Genomic DNA, 14,411 nt, shown 5'->3' with positions numbered 1-14,411 from the left:
ACTCAGTAAAAGAAGGGTAATTTAGACAGCGAAAGGCACTGAAGGGACTGGTTCCCAGAGTGAATTGCTCATGATTTATCACCACTTACTGCTGAGAGGTTATTGAGACCTTCCAATAACAACAAAACTGCATCAATTCCTGTCAGTCAAAAAGGTGAAGGAACTGCCAGGGCTGCTTCAAATCTGCAGCAGAGTTTACTCGTCAAGTATGTGACCATAATAAAAAGATCAAGTAAGGGAATTAAAGGAAGCCAGAATCAACTGCTGAGCCCTCAGTTAAGTGCACTATCCTTAGTGAGCATCTGGTGCAAAAGAGAGACAGAGAGAGAAGAGGGAAAACATTCGGCATCAATCTCGGGACTAGCCTCTACGGCAGCAGTAAGGAATGTCAGACATGACAGCATATACTCGATGGTGATTACCAGATCCTTTCCTTACATTCACTCCCGTTCACAGATATTTATTCACAAACACATTTGTTTACTCTTCTTCCTCTTGAGTCCTGTCCAGAATTCCAAATGCAGATCCCCACACCCACACTTTCTGAAATAACCCCAAAGAGGCCAGTATTTCACCACCCTTTACTTACACATGGAGGGTCCTTGACACTGATTTAACTCCTTCAGAGCCTGCTCTGAACAGGATGTCTGACCCTCCTGTTTATATGTGTCAGCCAAAGCTCCCTGATGGGATCAGGTTAACAACCCCAATCAGGCAACTCCTATTCTATGAGGTCCACTGAGCTGACCTCATTACAATCACTACACTTTTCCAGGGTAAAAAACTCCTGTAAAGCAGCACCCAGTCATCAGCAGATTGAGACAGGCCCTTAGACAATGTCAGTTATAATCAACAAAGTCTGAACATCCCCACCTCGAGGTCAGCTTGCCCCATCTCTGATGCTTTCCCAAAGTAGTGTAATGAGATTCATGCAGGACAGTGTCGAGTTGCCAACTGATGGCAATTAGCATTCGTTAGAGTTCCTTGCTCATCCAGCTTGCTTCGTAAATATTCTGGCTGCGATCTTACCAACCTAGGCATCAGGAAAACCTGACCCGGAAACCAGAGGGTGCTTGGCAGGACCAGCTTGCTGCTTTCACTGGACAACCTTAATTTTTTGCCGACGGCCAAACTGTAGAGTAGGGCATGCTGGAGAAGCACCTGCCCCATGGATCTTCCCACTATGGGATATGGACACTTGGCATTTAGGATGCCACTGCCACCTCCCTTGCATTTCTACTACACATCAACAATGCACATCTGCATTGGGTACCGTTACTGCTCAGAGATGGCACACATCAGGTCTCCTACCAAGACTGCTTCTTTGCTCTCAAAGTGGCATTCACCCAGTGCCTACGGAATACTCACAGCTAAGGTGCCTCATCTGGCAGAGGCAATTGGCCTAGTCACATGACTAGGCTGTTGGCCACCTGTAAAAGAGCATACATCTAGTGATGTGTCAGTGCATCATGTCAGTCGAGCACTAGTACCACATGGCAGCAGTGTTCACACTAACACGGCAATGGGATATCTCTAAGAATCTTCGGGGAGTGTCCGCAGTGAAGTCCCAGCAGTACATGGCAGTCAGTAAGTCAAAGGCTGTCTCCCATCTCAATCCCAGGTTCCAGCCACCGTCAAGCATTCAGCAAGGGTGACTTTGCATAGGTGGTCCTTGCTTCTATGGTCTCGGGAGTGGGACATGGTGAGTCCTTTGTTTCTATGGGGGGAGAGTGGTCCATCCTTGTTGGGGACATGGTTTAGGGACGCAGGCAGGTCTGGGCCAGTGCTGACAGGGCAAGAGCCTTGGCAGTGGGTCCCACATTCTCCCCTTTGCCCTTGCTCACAGAGATTAAAGGGGGCTTGGGGAGGTTGAATGGGGGTTCGACCGGGATAGGTAGTTGGAGTAGACACATGTTCATGGCTTGGGCGATGACCTGAGGAAGTGAGAAGCTTGTGGAACAGGGACTTAGGAAGGAGAGGGCAATGGTGAGGGTCTCAGTAATACATCAATGCTGAGGATGAAAGCCAGTGGCAGAGGACTGCTTGTCATTTCAATTGTGAAGCATTGGCAAACTGGGCAATTTTGAGGAAGGTGGCCAGAAATGCACTTGCTAAGGGCAGGGTAAGTGGGCTGATATGCGAGGGTGGTGACTGCATCTTAACCCAGTCACTGGGTATTCACAGGGGGATAACAATGGCCACAAACACATGGTTGATTGGTAACAGCCAGCAAGCAGAGTCCCTAAGCCCTGGCTATCCTGCAGCATCAACAGTCTGTGTGTTGCTCCTCCCTGGCACCATTGGTGCTGAGGAACCCTGTGAAATGTACACTCCTGTACACACAGACAGCTGAGCTGTGGGCAGTGTTGAAGTGGGGGGCAGGGGGTTCCAAAGATGTTGGAGTGACCCAATACCAAGTACTTGCATTGTTTCCTTGTTCCCACATGATTTACCTGATGCTTATTGTAGACTCCAAATCATTGCATCTTGTTATTGCACAAGGAGTAATGCTGCAGGCTGCAATGAAGCATCTAGGCCCTACAGGGACAGGGGCAATCATGTGAAAAGTGAAAAACAAAGTGTTTGTGAAGAAAGTATTAACTACTTACAAAATATTGTCAGTCGGAACCCCCACGTACACTTTTCCCTTTCACTTCATCATCCTGTGTCACACTGAGCTCCCCTGTTCCACAGTTGGAATGGAGGTCCAGTTAGATGACCCTAGGAGCATTTAGATTCAGATGACTCAGGCATGTCAAGGGTCTTTATGTGAGGCTGATTCCCCTGGGTTGGGATGAGGCTCAGGCAATGGAGTGCAGGTGTGTGTGTGCTATTCTCCAGTATCCTCTGAGGGAGTTGGGCCTATCAATCCACTGCAGAAGAAAAATGCCCACCTTTCCTCAGCTTTTTTCAAGAATGGGCTTAAAATTTTTTTGCCAGTTGAACAATATCTCCATAATTAATCCCTGCAATGTCGAACATCTATTTTGAAGTTATGGGCAGCAAGGTGGTGAGCACTGCTGCCTTACAGCACCTGGGACCCGGGTTCGATTCCAGTCTTGTGTGGAGTTTGCACATTCTCCCCAAGTCCACGTGAGTTTCCTCTGGTTTTTTTCCCACAGTCCAAAGATGTGCAAGATAGATGTATTGACCAGGGGGAATGCAGGGTTACAGGGGTATGGTGGGTCTGGGTGAGATGTTCTTCACTTGGTCACAGCAAACTTGAAAGGCTGAATAGCCTCTTTCCACATTACAGGGATTTTAGGATTCTAAGCTCCTAACCTTCTCTACCTGATGGAGACCATTATTGTTGTTGCTGATGGGTGTCTGTGCATGATAGTGGCAGGAGCAATGTGCTCAACTTCTTATATCTTTCCTTCGCCCATCTCTGAGCACACCAACAGTATCCATGCCAATGACTTTTCTTCGTGAGCGGGGGTTGTTGTACAGTACATCACAAAGCCTTTAAATTAGTTTTGTGACACCGCATTTGGTGTTTACAAACTCACCTAAATCCTACAGCCCCACAAGACTTGGTTGTGTTGGAACTAAACCGTCAGTTTAAAAAAAATCATAAATACACTGTGGACATTATTAGTAGGGCAGCATTTATAGCCTATTCCTAATTGCCCTCGAGAAGGTGGCGGTGAGTAAATGTTTGAACCACTGCAGTTCATTTCCAAATTGAGCCTCCGACAGTGATTTTCGGATGGATACGCCAAGATTTTGACTTAACAACGATGAGGGAATGGCGATATAATCCCAAGTTAGGATGGGGTTTGATGGGGAACTTGATGGTGCTGGGGTTCCCATGTACCTTCTATCTTCATCCTTCCTGAAGGTAGAGGTCGTGGCTTTGAAAGATTCTAGTGATGAAATCTCGGCCAGTTACTGTAATTCATATTGTAGACAGTACACACCGCTGCCTCTGAGCGTCAGTGGTAGAGGGAGTGAATATTTGTGGATGTGGTGCCAATCAAGGTGCTGCCTACTTTGTCCTGAATGACCTCAAGTGTGGTTTTGTTGACCCTCGGGACTGTGTCATTGAGCTATTTATTGCTGTTAGACAGCTCATGAAGCAGCTATACTGCAAGGTAAACACAAATCAACAGGCTGATCTCTGAAAGTTAACCCCAACTACAATAACTGCTTCAACAGAGTAAGCAGAGCCTAAAGAGTCAAGAGTCATGGACAGCAGGAAAGACAGAGATGACAGTGGAACATGCCCACTGCCTGACACTGCCCACTATACAGGGAGTTTCACTGGTTCTATTCTTTGTGCTTGGCAGGAGTGAGGAAGAATATTTACTGCAACCCATGCCTGGTTGCTTTGAGGATATTAAAAGTCAACTACATGGTGTGGAGTTAGAGTCACATCGAGGCCAGACAGAATAGAATGCCAACTCTGTTCCCTAAAGAATAATAGTGAGCCAGCTGGATTGTTAACAATAAAACAGCAAGGCACCAAATCTTTTTTTGCTGCCAGTGCACAATTTAACAAGATTTATTCAATCTTATTTGGTGAGGTAAACGTCACAGAATTTAAATGTTTCAAAATTAGCTGTATCTACATTAACATCATATTTGGCTGCATAAACCTTCTCAATGACTTTCGAAGTTCACATGCTCAATATTTCACTGCCTGCCACTGTATCATAGAAAGGTTACAGAACAGAAGGAATTCTCAAAGCCTGTGATGTGAACCATTTCTCTGCAAATAACATGAAGTGCAGTTCAACCGGTACTGCCTTACCAGTTCACTCGAGGAATTGGAGTGAGTGAATTGGATGCAGCGAGGGATAAGGTGTTGTTTTTTCAAACCAAACAGGAAGAGGAAGCGAAAAAAGCAAACTTGAAAGGCTGAAGCAAGCAGGTAGGTGACTGGTTTCTATTTCACTCCCTAAACTAAGGCAGGTCATTTAAACAAGAACCAGAAATGTGTCAGCTGTACATTGAATAGCACAGTGTTCGGCACCATTCCTGACTCTTCTGATACTGGGGCAGTCCATATCCAATTGCAACAAGACCTGGACAATATCCAGGTTTGGGCTGACAAGGGGCAAGTTAATATTCACACCACACAAGTGCCAGCAATAACAATCTCCAATAAGAGAGAAACACAACATCACGCATTGACACTCAATGGTATTACCATTACTGAATCCCTTGTCAACAACCTGAGGGCTACTGCTGACCAGAAAGTATATTAGAAGAGCCCTACAAATACTGTCGCTACAAGTGTAGGTTAGAGGCCAGGAATTGTGTAACTTACCCCCTGACTCCCCAAAGCCTGTCCGCCATCTACAAGGAAAACTCCTCCAATGCCTGGATAAGTTCAGCTCATTTAACACTTGAGAAGCTTGGCCCACATGATTTGCACCATGTCCATAAACATTCAATCCTTCTACCACCAATGATCAGGAGCAGCAGTGTGCACATTAAAGAAGATGCACTGCAGGAATTAACCAAAGCTCCTTAGACAGTACCTTCCAAACCCACAACTATTCCACCTGGAAGGACAAGGGCAGCAGATATATGGGTACACCACCATCTGAAGGTTCCCCACCAAGCCACTCACCATCTTGACTTATATCACTGTTCCTGCAGTGTCACTGGGTCAAAAACCTGGAATTCCATCTCAAACTGCATTGTGGGTCAACCATGAAGACAGCTCACCCACCACCTTCTCAAGGGCAACTAGGGACTGGCAATAAATGTTGCACCATCCAGTGATGCCTAAGTCCAATGAGTGAATTTTTAAAAATTACATCTTAACTAATATAACTACTTAATATAACTAGAAATAATCAGATTATTTCAACTAAGTAAAATATGACAAAAATACAAGGCAAAAACGCACAATGAAAATAGATTCTATGTGAATAAAGGATAATAAAGGATCAATCACACTAACTGTTATACTTGATACAGCACCAGGAGTGGAAGGGAGGTCGAGGAAAGTATGTCAGGAAAAATTAAGGAAACTGAAGAAAAAACAATTTATAACACTCATGAATGATTTCAACTTCCCTCATATTAATTAGACAGGAAGTAGATAAAACAGAAAATGGAAGGACATTCTTACGTGTATATAGGCTTCCTTTCTAACCCAATATATTAAAAAATCCAACAAGTGAAGATTCTTCAGAGGGTTTGAAATGTTAAGCTACACATGGTCAGGAAAGAGGAATCACATTCAGAGTAAAGCAGCCTGAGTGAGTCTAAAGTTTGGGGAATTTGGAGGCAGTGTGGGAATTTGGTGCAGAGAGGAAGAGGTGCAATTTTGCTTGGATGTTTTGGCTTATAATTTGGAAGTTTAATTTGAAACAGGATAAACTGAAGCCCAGGATCAAGGGGGCCGCACAGAAGAGCGACATTACAACTAAAACAGAAGTTCATTCGTTGGTGATGGCTATTAAGTTGACTATCAATTATAGGTTACATTGAAGGTAAATCAACAAAAATACTTACAGGCTACAAAGTAAAAGACCATCACAAATTTTTAAAATATTAAATTAAGAACTAAGTAATTAAAATAGGGCTGCCAAGCCAGGTGATATGTTGTAATTGCATGATGTGGAAGCTGGTGGACCCCACTAGTGGCTTGTACTGATCACATCTGTAGCAAGCATTGCTGAGAAACCCTGACTCAATGATAATAAACTGGAGTCTGAGCTTCAAATAATCAGGAAGGGGAAAGTTACCTGGATGCAGTGTTTCAGGAGACAGTCACACCCCTTAGATTGACTACCTTTTGTATCCAGTTTTAGTCTCCTTACTTAAGGAAGGATGTGCTGTCACTGCAGGCAGTTCAGAGGAGGTTCACCAGACTGATTCCAGGGATGAAAGGGCTGTGTATGAGGAATGGTTGAATAGCTTGGGCTTGTACTCACTGGAGTTCAGAAGAATAAGGGGGAGGGAGGGGGGGCAGATCTGACTGAGGTATATAAAATGCTAAAGGGGATTGATAAGGTGGATGTTGAACAGATGTGCTCTCTTGTGGGACAGTCTTGAACAAGAGGTCATAGATATAGAGTGAGAGGTGGTGGTTCAAAACTAGGATGAGGAGAAGCTACTTTTCTCAGAGGGTTGTGAATCTGTCCCCAGACTGCAGTGGAGGCAGAATCAATCAACAGATTCAAGAAAGAAATAGGTATATTTCTGAAGAAAAGCAGGATAAAGGTCTATGGGAACCAGGCAGGAAAGTAGAGTTGAGACTAAGACAAGATCAGCCACAATCATGTTAAATGGCAGAGCAGGATCCAATTGCCTACTCCTATTCCTAAATCCCGTGTTCCTATATTACCTCAGATTCGGTCAGTGGTCAGGGTGTGATGAGCGAGGCAGGTAGAGAGATGCAGGATGTAGTACTGAAGGAGTCACAGCCCTTGAGCTTGTCTAACAGATTTGAGAGGAGAAAGTGAGGACTGCAGATGCTGGAGATCAGAGCTGAAAATGTGTTGCTGGAAAAGCGCAGCAGGTCAGGCAGCATCCAAGGAACAGGAGAATCGACGTTTCGGGCATCAGCTTTTCCAGCAACACATTTTCAGCTCGTAACAGATTTGAGACTCTTGCTCCCTGAGTAAGAGTGGGGGCTTAAGGGAAGATGAGCAAACTGAGCATATCACCATGGTACAGAGAGCAACTGAAGAGGGCAGAGCAAAGAGAAATGCAGTTGCAATCAGGGATATTACAGTCAGGGGAATAGAAACTGTTCCTTGTGACCAGGATTGACAGTCCTGAAGGCTGTGTGCCTGCCTGGAGCCTAGGTTCAGTATAACTCATCTGGGATGCAGAGGAACGTGGGGCAGAAGGGAAAGATCCTGTAATCGTGGTCCACAAAATTACCAATGATATAGGTAGAAGGCAGAAAGAGATTCTGCTGAGGGGATATGAGCAGCTAGTGGCTAAATTAAAAGGCAGAATCAAAAAGATAGTTTCTGAAATACTATCTGAGGTATGAGCAAACAGGCACAGGGCGAACAATATTAAAGAGGTGGCTAAAAGATTGGTATGGGAGAAACAGGTTTGAATTCATGGGACATTGACACCAGTACTGGGGAAGGAGAGAGCTGCTCAGATGGGACGGGCTCCACCTGAATCATACTGGGGCCGGAGTCCTGGTGAATTACATAACAAAGTCTGTGGCTAGGGCTTTAAACTACATAGTGGGAGTGGGTGTGCATTCAGTTACATGAAAAATTATAGAAAAAGCTAAGCAGTGAGGGCTCGGCAGAGGATATTAAAGTTTCCACAACAAGCAATTGGACAGAGGGTGTGGAAAGTGTCAGGAATTCAACTTCAGGCATAGAGGACAACTATGAGAAGGGGGGGGCAGTCAACATAGGACTGAGAGTGTTGTACTTAAACACATGAAAATACGAAGTAAGCTAAATGAGTTTGTAGTACAGACTGAATTGGTCAATACGATGTGGGTATCACAGAGATGGCTGCAAACGAATCAGGGCTGGGAATTAAATATCCAAGGAAACACATTCCATCAAAAGGACAGGCAGATGGGCAGAAGAGGCAGGGTTTAGATTAGAGTGGGGCTGGAAAAGCACAGCAGGTCAGGCAGCTTCCGAGGAGCAGTAAAATAGAAGTTTCGGGCAAAAGCCCTTCTTCAGGAATAGAGCAGGGTTGCCTTGTTAGTAAGGAACAATAGCAAGAAATGATATAGAGTCAGAAGGTGTAGAATCCGTGTGGATAGAGTTGAGAAACTGCAAAGGAATAAAGAACCTGGTGGGAATCAGGACTTGGGGAAGGAAATAAACATTACAATAATCGCGGAGAACTTCAATACGCAGTTGGACAGGAAAATCAAGTTGGTGGCAGATCTTAAACAAAGAAATTTGTGCAATGCCTATGAAATGGTTACTTTTGAGCAGCTTAGGGTAGAGCCCCAAAAGGAAACAGGCAGACTTGATTAGGGAGCTTAAGGCGGAGAACCCCCAAGGGACAGTGACCATAATGTGATAGAATTCACCCAGCAGCTTGAGAGGGAGAAGTTGCAGTCAGGTGTAACAGTATTATAATTGAGTAAAGGTAACTACAAAGTTGAAAAGTGCGGTGCTGGAAAAGCGCAGCAAGCCAGGCAGCATCCGAGGAGCAGGAGAATCGACGTACAAGGCAGAAGCCCTTCTTCAGGAAGAAGGGCTTATGCCCGAAACGTCGATTCTCCTGCTCCTCGGATGCTGCCTGGCCTGCTGCGCTTTTCCAGCGCCACACTTTTCAACTCTAGTCTCCAGCATCTGCAGTCCTCACTTTCTCCAAAGGTAACTACAAAGACATGATGGAGGAGCTCGCCAGAGTTGGCTGAAAGGGGAGCCTCGGAAGGAAGAGCAGCAATGACAGGAGTTTCTGGGGGTAATTCAGGACAGTTGGAGTTGCCCATTGATGAAGAGAATTATTAGTTGAGACAATAGTTTAGAATTGTTGCTTTCATACAGATCACAACCAGGTAGTGCCTCATAGAAATCTTAGTGGGAAAGAAAAAATCTTGTTATTTAGTAAAATGTAGAAGGGAAAGTATAGTCGGATCACAATCAAAGACTTACTTAATTGTCATTAGATATTATACATGTAGGTACACTGAAATTATAATGCAACTAACAAACAAATGTTCAGGAATTCAGCTGAACTCATTTAGACAAATGACTGTGGATAGCAGAGAGAAGCCCCCACCCCATCAGCAGGGGGGGGGAAACTGAAGGACAAATAGCAGAAACACCAAGGACTGAATGACATATAATGAAGGTCCTGTGGAAGGACACCGGAAAATAGGCAGCTTTGTAAGGGGGAAATTGCAAAACATTACTTCGTCATTATGGCCTTGGGAAAATAATCACAGCTTCTCAGGGTACCAATCAGCACCCATTCTATACGATGCAGCTGTCAAATGTCAAAAGGGAAGTGGCAAGTACTGATGTTATGCTGCATGTAATCTAGGGAAGGCGATGGCCCAGAGTATTATCACTGGACTGCTAATCCAGAGACCCAGCTAATGTTCTGGGGACCCGGGTTCAAATCTCACATGGCGGATGGTAGAATCTGAATTGAATAAAAATCTGAAATTAAGAGTCTAATGATGGCCTTGAGTCCATTATTGATTGTCAGGAAAAATGCATCTGGATCACTAATGTCCTTTGGGGAGGGGGGAAACTGCCATCCTTACTTGGTCTGGCCTACATGTGACTTCAGACCCACAGCCATGTAGTTGCTCCTTAACTGCCCTCTGGGCAATTAGGGATGGGCAATAAATGCTGGCCTAGCCAGCGACGCCATCATCCCATAAATGAAGTTTAAAAATCACTGTAATATGGAATGTATAAATATCCTGTACTGCACTGGGGGAGAGGGAGTGTCTTGGATTCTGTCTCCAGTTACCTTTCCCAGGCTGTGTTGGTAAGGAGCTCCAAATAAAGACCAATTTGTGCTGCTGAACACAGGACTAAAGTGTCCTCTTTAAAATCCCTCTCCAACAGGGAGGAACTGCAGAAATTCCTCCTAAGGAAGAAGCAGCCAACTAAGGGGAGAATGAGGCAACCATGGCTGACCAGTGATGTCAGGGAAAGCATAAAACCAAAAGAAAGGTGGTGAATATGAGTGGGAGCCAGAATATTGGGAAGCCTCTACAAACCAGCAAAGGAGAACTGAAGAAAGCAATGGTGGGTGGGGGTAAGAAAAAGATGTAATAGGAGAATAAGCTAGTTAGTAATGTAAAAGAAGATTGCAAGAGCATTTTTTTAAGATGTGTAAAAGGCAAGTGCAGACATTGGATGAGATTGTGAAGTACTTGGAAGTGGATGGGAATTTGAGCTGAGTCAGCATAGCAAGGGAAGGTCATACCTGACAAATCTGCTCCAATCCTTTGAGGAGGTAAGCAGCAGGTTAGACAATGGAGAGGCAGTGTACATGATCTACATGCATTTCCAGAAGGTCTTTGACAAGGTGCCGCCCAGGTTGCTGCTAAACAAAATAGGATAAGAGCGCTTGGTGTTAGGGGCAAGGGACAGGCATGGATAGAGGATTGACTAACTGGCAGAAGGGTCTTTTTTCAGGATGGCAGCCAGTGACTAATAGAGCTCTGTGGGGTCTGTGTTAGAGTCATAACTATTCACTTTATACATTAACGAAACGGCCTAAGAAACTGAGGGCAGTGTTGAAACATTTGCAGATGACTCAAAGATTGGTTGAGAGACAAGTAGTGTTCAGGAAGTGGGTAGTCTGCAGAAGATCTGGATAGGTTAGGAGTGTGGACAAAGAAGTGGCAGATGGAATACAATGTGGGAAAATGTGAGGTTATACACTTTGGCAGGAAGAATAGAAGCATGGACTATTTTCTAAATGGGGAAAGCTTCAGAAATCTGAAGCACAAAGAGTCTTGGGGTCCTTGTTCAGGGTTCTCTTAGGGTTAACATTCTGTTTCGTTGGCAAGTAAGAAGGCAAATGTAATGTTAGCATTCATTTCACAACGCTAAAACACAAGAGCAGAGATGTACTACTGAGGCTGTATAAGGCTACAGTCAAACCATATTTAGAATATTGTGAGCAGTTTTGGGCCCCATATCTAAGAAAGGATGTGCTGGCATTGGAGAAGGCCCAGAGGAGGTTTACAAGAATAATCCCAAGGATGAGGGTCTTCAGCAGCAGTTCAGGATTGAGACTGTACTCAGTGGAGCTTATTTGGTTTGATTTATTGTCACATGTACCTAAGTACAGTGAAATGTTTTGGTTTGCACGTAGTACAGGCAGATCGTAACAAACAAGGAAATACAGATAATAGGGTTAGGCATAAAAGGTTACAAATGCACAGGAGATGCATTGAAGCAAGGTCAACATCATATTCAAAATTAGACAGGTCTATTCAGCCATGTAATAACAGCAGGGAAGAAGCTGTTCTTGAACCTGCTAGTGTGGGTGTTCAAGTTGCTGTGTCCTCTGCCCAACAGAAGAGGTTGGAAGACAGTATTACCAGGGTGGGAGGGGTCTTTGATGATGTTAGCAGCCTTTCTGCAGCAACAAGAGTATAAATGGAGTCCATGGATTGGAGGTTTAGAAGGATGAAAGGGGATCTGTTTGACACTGACAGAAAAATCTGAGAAGCCTGGATAACACTGCATGTGGAGAAGATGTCTCCACTAATAAGGGAGACTGGACTCCAGGAAGGAAAAATGTTCTAAAACTGAGATGAGGAGAAATTTCTTCAGCTGAAGGGTGGTGAATCTGTGGAACTCACTGCTGAAGAAGGCTGTGTAGACTAAGTCATTGAGTTTTAAGATAGAGATAGGTAGGCTCTTGATTGGTAAGGGGATCAAGGGTTACAGGGAGAAAGCAGGAGAATGGAGTTGAGAAACATATCAACTGTGATTGAATGGTGGAGCAGACTCAATGGGCTAAATGGCCTAAATCTGCTCCAATATCTTATGGTCACATGGTCCACAGATGCTGCAAACCTGCTGAGATTCTCAAGCACTTTCTGCTTTTATTTTACATGTTCAGAATCTGCAATACTCTGGTTTTATTTTCAGGTCAGATTCACTAATGGCACGAGTGATGGGAAATGAACCAGACCAGACAAGAAACAAAGGCTGGAGAACATCCAGGCAATAGTAACCATTAAACATTTTCATATGGTGATAGAGAAGAACAGTAGTATAATACAACAAGATTAATAGGCAGCAGAAAGGGCTGAGAATAGAATTTAAGCAAATAAAGTGAAAAGTGAATTGGCAAACAGTGATATAGAACAACAAAGGAAATCATTTCAGAATGTTCAGCTGAGTGTAGAAAAATATACTCTGTTAAAAAAATGAATAAACTAAACACCAGCAAGACTAAATGGATCAATGTAAGATATAAGAAAGTAGAGGAGTGCAGGCGAAGTGAGAACATAAAGAGATTAGGAGAGTTGTTAAGAAACAAAAACAAGGCAAAGAGGAACAAGAATATTAAATTATCAAAAAAGATAAAAACATAGACAGGATAACAGCAGTGGTAGGGAGATAGCAGTAATTTTAAATAATTATTTTACTTTGGTATTTACCAGAGAGATTGAACAAACAGACATGACATTGAATGATGAGGTAAGTAATGAGGTAAGTGCTTTTAAAATTAAGAAAGCAATGCATTGAGTAAACTGAAAAATACATGAAAAGAAGATAAACCACTGCATGGATTACATCGACACACATTTTAAAAGAATCTACAGAAGAGATAGCAGAGGCATTACGACTCATACTTAAGGATCCATTTGTAAAAGGTATAGTGCAAAGACTGGCAGATAGTTAACGTAATAACTACATTTAAGAAGAAGAATAAGTACAGGGAATTATAGCCCTGTCAGCTTAACATCACTGCTCAGAAAAATAATGGAATCCTGCCTAATGAAAGATTAAAACACACCTAGAAATGAAAATATAATAATGAGTAGTCAGCATGGATTTTAAAAGGGAAAATCTCATTCGACCAACCTCATTCAAATTTTTGACTAGGTAGCAGAGAGTAGAGACAATGATAACGCAGTAGCCACAATTTTTCTTGTTTCTCAAAAGCCCAAGGTTAGAGAAGTGCAGTCAGAGGATAAGTGAATGGATTTCACAGCAGAATAGATTTCTACCTGGCTTCACACGAGAAAGCGCAGAGGAGGAGTAAGGGGGAGTTATTCAGGTTGGGAGGAGGTGGAAAGTGGTATTCCACAAGGATCAGGGCTTTGACCACAACTATTTTCATTTAAGCCAGCTATTGGAACTTTGAAATCGAAATATAATTCTTAAAGGTACGGGTGCCACTAAATTGGGAAGTCATATCTTAATAAAGGAAGAGATTAGTAAGATTTGAAGAATGGAAACATAATTGTCAAGTTCTACATAGATAAATGTGAGGTACAAGGAATAGAGGTCACTTTTTTTGGATGATGCAAGACGAACAGAGAGAAAGAGGTCTCAGAGTGCACATAATCAATCCTAAAAGCTGCACTAGAAGTTAGCAAAGGCCATCAAAAAAGGATGAACCGTGGGGGTTTTCAATTCTATCCTTCCAGAAATAAAGCAAGAAAGTTTTGATAGACCTGCACTGAACCTTGGTTAGAATATATTTACAGCACTCTGCAGTGTAATGAATGCCATGTTATAAAAGGAGATATAGAGGAAGTAGAGAGCGTGCAGAAAGAGGATGCAAGGGTGATACTAGAAGAGTATGGGTATACTCATTAAGAAATTATTGACAGGCTAGTTCTCTTTTCTCTTGAAAAACGGTTGAGGAGTAGCCGAAGAGAGTTTTCTTTATAATTCTGAAAGGCTTGGATGTGAAGAGAATGCTTCATGTGGGGAAGAGCATTACTGAAAGTCACCAGGAAATCCAAGAGCTGTGCAAAATTAACTTTGCTTATCCAACTCCATCTTGAAATCATC

General features: G+C 43.4%; 1 protein-coding gene across 24 annotated transcripts in view; it reads right to left on the bottom strand.

Annotated features, from left to right (window-relative positions):
- Nucleotides 1-14,411, bottom strand: part of pknox2 (pbx/knotted 1 homeobox 2) — a 462,769-nt gene that overhangs the window by 154,030 nt on the left and 294,328 nt on the right. The gene's annotated exons all lie outside the window — the stretch shown is intronic.

This window comes from Chiloscyllium punctatum, chromosome 23 (genome assembly GCF_047496795.1).
Source record: "Chiloscyllium punctatum isolate Juve2018m chromosome 23, sChiPun1.3, whole genome shotgun sequence".
Classification (NCBI taxonomy): Eukaryota; Metazoa; Chordata; class Chondrichthyes; order Orectolobiformes; family Hemiscylliidae; genus Chiloscyllium; species Chiloscyllium punctatum.
Note: the sequence above shows the minus strand (reverse complement) of the source record. Positions and strands in the feature narration are given on the sequence as shown.